Below are 11,284 nucleotides of genomic sequence, written 5' to 3'. Positions count from 1 at the left end.
TCTATAGCTGATGGCAGGGGACAGGCTTTTTACCTCAGGCTATGGCTGTTTCAGAAAGAAAATGAACTGTAAGACATTGAACACCTTTTGTTTTCATGTTACAGGAAGGCACCTACAGTAGCTGAATTAAACTGTGGATTTAATTGGGTTTTAAAGTATATTTCCACTTTTGCAGTCAAATTAGAGAAAGCCCCCCCAGTATGTTTGTTGTGTTCTCATCACACACCATATCTAAAAGTTTTAAGAATCGATAAACTGCAATATATTACATTTTTGCTTTTGGGTTTAGATATGCTTTAAGTGATCTATAGTTTAGTGCAGGAGGGAAGGCTTTTGAGTCATAAAAGGAAAGGGTCAAATGAAGGTCAGAAATATTTACATTTGATATCCTACCTATAAATCATTTTCTGAAGGGTCATTTTTAACACACACCCAGAGGCGTAACTAGAACCTTCAGGGCCCGGTGCAAGAAACCATGAAGGGGCCCCCCGTCCCCAAGGCACCGCATGGTTAACAGGCAGGCTGCCGAGGTCCCCAGCAAGCGCGGGACCTCAGGCAGCCGCTTGTTTAAATTTTTAGTGCTGGTGTTCTGTCGAGAACACCGACTCAGTATCTGCGCTTATGTACAGACGGGATTAACAAGGAAACCGGCATTTATTTACAAAGTATTCGTTTGTAATGGTTAATTGTGACCATTAATAATATGCCGTCCATGGCAGTAAATGATGGGTGACAGTAAATGATGGAATATTATTAACACTCTCCCTAGGCTGAACACAAATTGCCAGCTGGTACAACCAATCATATGTGAGGAACGAGCACAGATCTCTCGGGTTGGATTGAGCTCACAGATCTGATCTGCATCTCATGTCTATGGCACACTTTTTACCAAATGTCTAAAGTACTGCTGGAAAAAATGTGAATGATCTCCATGAAATCCAAGAAGATAGCAAAAACTACTGTAACATTTAAGTGTCCAGGTCAGGGGTATTGGGGTTAAGGTGCCGAGGTCAGGGTAGGGGTAAGGTGCAAAGGTCAGGGGTATGAAGAGTGTGGTGCGCAGGTCTGGGGTATTAGGGTTAAGGTGCCCAGGTCAGCATAGCAGTAAGGTGCAAAGGTCAGGGGTATGAAGAGTGAGGTGCCCAGGTCAGGAGTATTAGGCCTCATTCACACAGCTAACGGTCGGCCCGTACAGATCTGTGCGGTGTGCACGGCCGTATCGGGCCGCTCCCAGGAAGGACAGGTGCTGCATGTGATTTGTGCGCAGCAGAAGGTTCTTCTGTATGGGAGTACGCTCACCCAAACTGCACATTCGTGTGGGTGCGGGTGTCCATACTCGTACGCAGACAGGATGGTGCAGTTCGGGTGAGCGTACGGTCACGTACTCCATACAGAAGAACCTTCTGCTGCGCACATATCACACGCAACACCTGTCCTTCCTGGAAGCGGCCCGATACGGCCGTGTACGCCGCACGGATCTGTACGGGCCAACAGTTAGCTGTGTGAATGAGGGCTTAGGGGTAAGGTGCAAAGGTCAGGGTAATGAAAAGTGAGGTGCCCAGGTCAGGGGTATTAGGATTACACTCACCAAGGCTGGAAGTTGCTGTCTGTTTAGCCTGCAGGTCACCTCCAGGTGCTCATTGTCCATTAGCTCCCATGCTGCTTGCAATTTGGCCACTTTATTTTTATTGTTTCTGTTCCAGAAGGTCCAAAGAAAGAGCCCGAATACAGGTGACACTCAGCCCCAACAGCCCGACTACATACACCAGCACAAGGTGAAGCAATACCTTGCTCACAGTCATGAGCACTGCCAGCACAGGATCACAGGATGCTTCTCTGCCAGCACAGGATCACAGGATGCTTCTCTGCCAGCACAGGATCACAGGATGCTTCTCTGCACAACTGCCAGATGACAGCGATCTGCCCCCCGACACATGCTGTGTGAGCTGTGCGGAGCCTCCGAATGGATCAGCACACAGGAAGGGGCCTTGTGTTAGCTGCCCGGCCGGCGCCTCCTCCCCCAACTATGGCGGAACGCCAGGGCCCGGCAATTGCGACCGCTGCGACCCTGGTAGTTCTGCCGGGGCACACACCTGTCTTTTTTTTGCTATCCAGGTGATCTTAAGGCTAGAGATATACTGGCAATATCTATTATTTGATGCTGAGAGATTTAACCACTCATTAGTACTCACTTCACTTCCTGCCCACTGAAAACAAAGAGATCAAAAGAGTCATGCTGCTAAAATCGGTAACAATACTAGAATGAATGGCTCCCTATGGTGTAAGCTATGCATGGAGCAGCAAGCAATTGGACACAACTGGAGTATTCTGTGATCATCCAAGATTATTTGCTACTACATGCTATGTGTGTAGTTTACACAATAAGGAGTTGTTTATTCCATCTGTTAGTAGCTGACTACTACTATAAGCAAGTAATCACTCCCAATTGTAGTAGATCATTTGAGCTGCTGGGTCAGCTTATTACAGAAACATGGAGGATGATATTCCTGTGTAGAGATGGCTCGATGTTCGCCGAGCGCCCAGCAAGGCACTGTGCCTTGTGAGCCTTGATTGGCTAAAGCCTTGCACCTGACCACAGGTCAGGTGCAAGACTTTGCCCAATCAGGGCCCATTACTCTTTAAGAGCCATGATTGGGCAAAGTCATAATGGTTTTGCCCAATCATGGCTCACCTGTTACAACTGCAAACAGTTGGGTGGAGCTAGCTGTCACTGCTAGCTCCGCCCAATTGTTTATATGTTGCCGGCATCTGTCCAAATGTCATTCTGCGGCGGGTGTTCATCGCAAACGGACGGCGGTCATAGTTCTTTTAAATATTATTTCTATTTATTTTTTATTGTTTTATTTTTTATTTCGTCAAGTCGTCGTCATCGTGGAGAACACTGGACGTTGTGATTGGCGCTGGATTACGTCGGTGGATCCATTTTTTTTGTTAAATAAAGGACTTGTCTTTTGGTATTTTTTTTTCTTCAAATAAAGGATTTTTTTCAAAAGTCTGGCCTCGTTTTTAGAATTTTATTTAACACTTTAGTGAATGGGTAGGGGTACAAGTACCCCATACTCATTCACAAGGGGGGGAGGTCCGCATCTGGGTGCCCCTTTATTAAAGGGGTATCCTGATGTGAAGAAGCCCCCTGCCTGAGCCCCCACAACCAATGCCTCAGGTCTTGTGGGGAAGAGGCACTTGTCACATCTGTACAATGTATAGATCGTGCGGTTCCCCCTCCCAAACAATATGAGGGAGGGACCCCATTTAAAAAAAAAAGAAAAAAAAAACCGTGGGGTTCCCCCCAAAAGTCATACCAGACCCCTAGGACCTGGTAGGAATTTTAGGAGGGGGCTTGGCAGGGCAGGAAAGTGGGGAGACGAACGAGCGGCCACATGTCCTCGGCACTGGGAGGGTCTTTTCCAGGGTCGCCCCTGTAAGCACCTTGTCCCTGTGCCGATGGGGACAAGGGCCTCTTCCCCAAAAGCCCTGGGGCATTGGTTGTGGGGGTGCAGGCAGGGGGGCTTATTCACATCAGGGTACCCCTTTAAGTGTGAGGTCACAGCTGGCTCCGCCCAGCTGTCATTTGCATGGAGAATGGTTGGCTGTTCGGCCGACCTTTCTCCACGCTTCTACTGTCAATATGGTTCAGCCGAGCCAAAGCGTATGCGTTCGGCTCGGCTGCGCTGCTCTGCTGCCTTCGGCTGCTGTAAGGGCTATTGTCAATAGCCCGTACAGCAGCCCTTCGGTTCAGTCAAACGGCAGGCGGCCGAAGCTACAGCTGGATCCTTTGGCTCTTTTGTGAATAAACCTCCTAGTTTTAATCCCTAGCGTGACCTATGTCAGAGTATCCACAAAGCAGCTTAGGAAGGTGCCTTTGTTTAGTTGTTCACTGTACAAGGATGTCTGCTTTGGGTTCAGCAAACATCCAGGCAACCCAAACCTAGGCACATTCGTTCATCACTAGTAGAGGGGGAGGGGTTCTGTAGTCGTAATATACTTCCTGTCCTATGATGACATATGCTGTTCCTCCATAGATAGAGCACAGGAAATGTTTGCACCCTAAAACCGGAAGTGTGTAACTGTCAGGATCACCAGGTAAAAAGAAAGTTAAAAAAAACGAATGCAGCCTTCACATCTAAGGGCTGTTAAAGTAGTTTTGGCTAGAGCAAGGGCGGTTATAACCTTTGTCAGCTCCCATTGGGGAGATTTTCCTTCACTACCTGCCCTATAGCCATAACAAGAAGTGAGAGGAAATCCCTCCAAAGGGATGGTCCCCAGAACTTATGTCCCTTTGGAAGTTTTCCCATCTATCCCTTTACTGATGACAACCAAAAATTATGTATTTTCTTACACTTTTAGTGACAACGGTGACCAGGATAAATAGGGTGGGTGAATCGCCCTAACAGGGGCACAGAAAGCAATTAGAACTGGATAGGCATTCTAATCCCTCTCCACTCCATCCAAAACTAAAACAAAAAATGTGTTGTTTTGGGGTTAAGATAAACTCTCAAATATTTAATTATTTGAAATATAAAAAAAAAATTAAAAGTCACAAGAAAACGTGAGTCTGCTTTATGTTATTTTTTGCTATAACAATTTGTGTTCTCCCATTAAAACACACGATAAAAAATAAGCTTTATCTAACTTCCTTTGATAATGTATTCACCTATTTAGCTCAGGAGTACTGTGACAGCATCACTACAGGGGAATTGGCTGTGCATGTTGCTAGGCTGGTTTGAAATTATGATCAGCTAAGCACAGTATGACGTTTGACAGACAAGAATAATTACAACACTTCACATCTTATCTCTTCCTACAGGAACCTATGAGTAATACGAGTATGCGGCACCACTCACATCCAAGCTTTGATGAGTCTCTAAATGATTAGTCACGGTGACCTGTGATTTTTCTTCACTCCGCAAAGCCATGTCTTTTGTAAGTCTGTATCACAAGCGTCATTTGCACAAATGGTTTTAAATGGCTTATGACTATGTCAAACCCCAGGCAATTTCGTATTCTACCCACACATGTATTACCTGGAGCATACAATTATACAAACAAACCAAATCTAGTTTGCCTTGGTATTAAAATTCAGTTGGCACGTGAGTCATTTTTTAATTGAGTTGTCCCGATGGGCTATTACTAATCTTTCCTATTATATTTGTATTTTTTTTGAGTATTTTACTAAACAACCTGGGATGTGATTATCAATGTGATGGATATGTCAGGCTAATTAAAGATCGTTTTTCCAATCACTAAATATAGGTTTTGTGCATCTGTTCTGAGAGGTAAAATGGCAGTTTGTTGTTGCATGAGAAACAGCGCTCTATGTCAAAAGGGATAGGTAAAATAAAACTCGACAGCCCCTGAATAAAATTATTTTAATTAACTAATGGGACTATCATCGGCTATTATGTTACAATGCTCTAATGTGCACTAAAAGGACAGTTGAATATGAACGTGAAGAAAAGGAAAATGTGGTTCCTCCTTACATTCAGCTAATCAAATCTTGTTTTTATTTTTAACCCTGCTGTACAATGAATGACAGCTGGTTACTATGGGAAAGACCTTTATTTCCCTTATAAATACCCTCTCACTGTGATATATTGAGGATTTGACTCATTCCTCCTCCATTCTCCTCTCTGGCTCCAATGCAGAGTTACCATTAGGCCTGGTTCACACCTGTACGTTTTGTAGCGCGTTCAACGCTCTACGGACGCTCTACAAAACACTCAAACATGAAAATCCCATTGTTTTCTATAGGTATGGTTCACACCTTGCCGTATTTCAGCTCGTCTGAACGCACAACAAAACGGCCTACGCCTGAAAAGGTACATGAGCTTCTTTGCAGCGTTTTTGTAGCGCGTTTCCATTGGGATACAGCCAAGTAGCCCTCGGAAACGCGTGTTTGTCGCGCGTTTTTTATCCGCGAAACGCGCAACAAATGCGCATATTCGATACGCCTAGGTGTGAACAGAGCCTTATAGAGACACAGTCTGAAAGCAAGCAGCTAATGCTGTGCTCCTTCTTTGGAAACTCCATAAGGCTCTGTGTTACCCGAGTCACTAACACACCCTGTAATGATATTTAATATTAATGCTATTAAATATTTTTAAAACAAAGATTTTCTATAACTAGGAAAAATATATAATAATTAGCAATTAAATTATTTAAAAAGTTCAAAGTCCATAGTTTTCTTTTAGTAAAAATCAAGATACTGTTTTAAACAGAAGAGTTGATTAATTAACTATAACCAATTAACACAGTTATCTACACTAAGAGGTCGGCTGTCACAATGAGGTTCAGTTTCTTTTCAAGCTGTGTAAGAGGAGAGCAACCCCCTAACCCAAGCTAAGGTTGAACCAGGCAGGGAGATGGGGGAACTAGAGTACAAGGTCATCCACATGTAAAGTATATAAGCACCTGCATCTGAAATATTTAGATAGGTAGACCTGTACTTAGGTAAATCAATAGGCCATTGAAGCCCTCTACTTTTGAAAATGTCAGTTTCTTGACTGCTGTTCAAATCCAAAAGCTTTAATATTGACCTGGAACAAGTATGAGTTCTAATCACACTCTGATTTACTGCGTGCTCTTGGTCAGTCCTTTAGAAAGTAGTAAAGTCAGTGCCACCCAGGCAACAAAGCATTTTTTAGAAGGAGGTAAGCACTGGCAACCTCCAGATTTCTTTAAAGCAGGACTCTAGGTAAAAGTTTTCTTAACCCTTGTAGTGGGGCTACCCCTGCACTGCCAGGGTTAAGTGCTTGTTTTTGTCTTGGTTCAAACATGACAAATTTAGACTAATCCTCCGAGCCGGCTTGCTCTTAGAACGGTCACAGGAGCCTCTCTGCCCCTCCGCTGCAGCGGTCTAAGGTCTCTGAGTCATCATGTTCTATAGACTGTGTATAGGATGTGAGGACGCTGAGAGACATACCTTTGCTGGAGAGGAGGGGGAGACAGGCAAAGAGGGAGTGCTGTCACAGTCAGCCAGCTTTGAGAATCAGGGGAGTATAACTTTTTATTTTTGAACCTAGACAAAAATGAGCACTTAATCCTTGCAGTGCGGGGGTAACTCCAATGCAAGGGTTAGAATTTTTTTTCCCCAGAGTTTTCTTTAAGCCCAGCCTGGCAATGCTAAATTGGTGACTGTTATTTTTTTTATGTCTAAGAATTATCTAAAACATTCTCCCCAGACACATTTGTTAATAACAACAACATTATTTACTTATTTCCACTTCCATTTCTGCTAATCCTCCTTTCAGGATGTCTCCAACGGAAAAAGATGTATCCCCTGCTTTCTTTAAAATACTATTGATTAAAACAGGATGACCAGATAATTAAAAACAACAGGGTAATGTTATTTAACTGCCTCCGGGCCGGCCGAAGTAGAAAAACGGCCGGCCCGGAGCTCTCTAGATCTGAGCGGGCGTCTCTAGACGTCCGCTCAGACACGCCCCCTCGCGCGCGCCGCTCGGCGCGCGCGAGCGGGAAATTGCCGTTTTTTAAAAACAGGCAGCGATGCCTGATACCATACAAGCGATCCGCCGGCTTTAGAGCCGGCGGATCGCGTGTATGGGGTGCCGATCGGTGCCCCCCCCCTCCGCGGCGCCCCCCTGCCGTTGTCCCGCTGATCCCGGGCTCCGCTGTGCCCCGGTGCGAGCCCGGGATCAGCATGTCGGCTGTGTCACAGGGGATCAGAGAGAGCTCGGTACACGAGCTCTCTCCGGTCCCCTCTCCTCTGCAAGAATGCGGAAGTGTTGTATAATACATCACTTCCGCATTCTTGTGTCACTCTCCAGCTTCAGAAGCTGCAAAGAAGCTGATGGAGCAGATCTCTGCTTCATCAGCTTCTTTTGGGGGGTCCTAGGTGACATTAGGGGTCTTGGAGACCCCTGATGTCTCCATAAAGAGGACCTGTCACATATTTTGCTATCACATAAGGGGGTTTTATTAGCCCCCGTATGTGATAGCAATAAAGTTTAGTGGGAAAAAAAAAAAGGAAAAAAAAAAATTAAGTTCCCCCCCCCCAAATTTAAAGTTACACATAAAAAAAGAATTAAAAAAACAAAAAAATTTTTTAAAGTCCCCACCCATACATACACGCATGCAAACATGCGTCGGGGGCGCATACGTGCGAAAAAGACGATTGCGCCGCACATGTTGCATATCGCCGCGAACGTCGGAGTGAGAGCAATAAGTCTAGCGCCATCAATCACTGATAACACTAAACTGATGAGCGGTAAAAGCTTTTAAAGTGTCGCCTATGGCCAATTTTGGGTATGGTAGTTTTCTGCAATTTCGCGGGTGCGCGCAATTTTAAAGCTTGACATGTTTGGTGTCTATTTACCCGACGTGACCCCGACTTTTATATTTTACCAAAAAACTGGTTAATAATAAATGTTTCCTAACATAATGTAAAAAAAACTTTTTTTTTTCAAAATTTTCTGTAATTTTTCCTAATTATAATAAAAAATAAAAACCCCAGTGGTGATTAAATACCACCGAAATAACGCCCTATCTGTCCCCAAAAAATGGTATAAAATTCATTTCAGTACAGCGTTGCATGACGGAATAAACGTCAGTCAAAGTATCGCAGCGCTGAACACTGAAAAATGGCCTGGCCAGGAAGGGGGTCTAAACACCTGGTCTTGAAGTGGTTAAACGTCTTCTTCCAGTTCAACCGAGAGTGTGTTTCTGTGTGTGTGTATGAGTCACTAAGAGTACATGTACTACTGTATATTGTATTCACTAAGGAAGACATTTAGAAGTTTTTTGAATGTGTCTATATGTCTTTGCTCTCAGCTGATACCACTACCTAAGGAAGGGAACAATTTTAAAGCTGTAACAGTAAAGAATCCCCTAAGTAGTTTAAGATTAAACCTTTCTAGTCCCAGGTGGTAACCTCTTGTCTTCTTTAGGGACCTTAGAGTAAACAGTTTATTGGTTTTACTGTCACCATTAAAGTCACGGAATATACTATCCTGTTATAACATCACCATTGTAATAGGAATACATACTATGGTTGTTTTTGATAATGCAATCAAAGCTTACTTGAGAAAATCCCTTTTATGCAGTGAGTGCTGCCTTCTGTCTGCCCATCACTTTCATCAACTTCCAGGATCCCCAGTGTGCTGCTTAATCTGATACAATCTCAATTTCTCAAGACTTCATTTCCCATCATGCATTGCTTCCAGCAAGCACTGATAATGTTGCATTGTTCAGACTTTGGATTGCAGTTCAGATGGCAGGCCCTGTGAGAGTTTTGACACAAGGAAATGTACAGTATATTCATAGGGCTGAGTGACCTGGCGTCAGTACAATGAGGAAGTACATCCTATGGGCATCTATAATAAGTAAGTTTACAAACTTCAACTACATCAATATGGTTATTAGGAAGGGGATATCACTTATGGGAATTCAAAACAGAAATACATATCTGTTTTTATTATTTGATTATAGATACCCTTTCAACTATTTGTACATTACAATCATATTCCTTCTTCTCCAGAGTGAATAAGTATAAGTGTTATAATGTTTTCTCATAGTGGAGGTCCTTTAGTCCCCTTATTATTTGTGTTACCCTTCTCTGGACTCTCTCAAGTTGAATGTTGAATTGATGGGTGATCAAGGCACCCATCCCTCATATTAGCCTGAAAACATTAAACTTTAAAAGAAACGTTTCAGGTGCCAACATTATTATGAATTCACATAACTAAAACTCAAAATTAATGTATTGTGTTCAAAACCTGCGCACCATGTAAGTTATAATTTAGAAATCAACACATCAGACATTAAAGTGACACTAAACTCAGGAGATAAATCTTAAAAATGCATTCAAGTACATTATGTAAAAGTACATTGAAGTACAAATGCATTAACTAGTAATACAAATGTTATTTTGGCATCACTTGGCTGTTGAACCTCAAATTATCTCTTAATTTATTTCGGAGTCCATCACTTGAGAGAGCTTAGAGTAGTGGCTACCTTACAACACACAAAGGGATCATGGGGAACAAAAGTTAGCATCAATTCAGAAATGATTTGAGGATCTACAGCCGAGTGATACACAAATAACATACAATCTGTTAATAGTTCGAATACTTTAATGCATTTTCAAGATTGAACTCCTGAGTTTAATGTCACTTTAAAATATCCACTCTACTCCACTATATACTGTATATTCATTGTTTCCAATTGAAATCTTGCCACGCTGATATTCATGTTGAAATCAATGACTTTATTGTGGACCATGGAATGGCTACTCATATGATCGAAACAATATATATGGATTGTATATTATTATTTACATATTGGGTGGCAAGCAGAAGTGTTTTTTTCACAACAGTAGAGTTAATATTTTAATGTCTAATGTATCGATTTCTAATTTTTAGCTTACATGTTATGCTGGTTTTCAACACCATAAATTGATTCTGACTTTTAGTTATGTGAATTACTTATAATGTTGGCACCTGAAAAGTCCCATTTAAAGTTTATTGTTTATAAAACTAAGTTGATACAAAGCAAAATAAAGCTTAAAATTGCTTTGAAGCGGATAGAATAACACTGCTAATAGGGACTTAATGATTATCGTATTCCCCCATAAGGATATAACCAAGGCCGAGTATGTGATGTTATAGTTAGAAGAATACATAGACTTAAAATAATACTTTGGCAAACTTTACAGTAATATAATTGCCCAATGTGACCAGGTTTGAATTCCTGTCTGTGTAATCACTATGTCTGGCCAGCTCTCAAAGGCATGCCTTCCTACACTGAAGCTCCATATAATTCAATTACTTTTAACTAAAGTATTTACATAAAGCACAGCTAAAGGGTGATAAGATTGCATTTGGTATTTGGATGCATTGAGAAGAACTTCAGACTGAACTCAAAGCATATATATAGCTCAACTTCAGAAAAAAATTGTTTTTTTAGATATTCCCTTAAAAAAAAAAAAAAATCACCTCTAATGATGGGTGTTCAGACTGTGGGGATGCTGCTGTGTTATGTAAAACTCTTAGGCCTGGTTCACACCTGGGCGTTTTACAGCGCTGATCGACGAGCTGAAAAACGCCCAGCAAGTGAAATCCCATACTTTCAGGAGCTTCTTTGGGGCGTTTTTCTGCGCGTTTCCATTGGTATTCCTGAGTGTGGATCGGGGTTAACAAAGCTGTAACCCCGAGCCACACTCGGGAATACAGCGTACAGGTCTTACCTTGTCCGCGATCCGCGCTGTGTCCTCCGGTGGCTGCCAACTTCCGGGTTCCGTCCCTTG

This window comes from Nanorana parkeri, unplaced genomic scaffold (genome assembly GCF_000935625.1).
Source record: "Nanorana parkeri isolate BGI_ZX_2015 unplaced genomic scaffold, ASM93562v1 scaffold175, whole genome shotgun sequence".
In the NCBI taxonomy this organism is placed as follows: Eukaryota; Metazoa; Chordata; class Amphibia; order Anura; family Dicroglossidae; genus Nanorana; species Nanorana parkeri.
Note: the sequence above shows the minus strand (reverse complement) of the source record.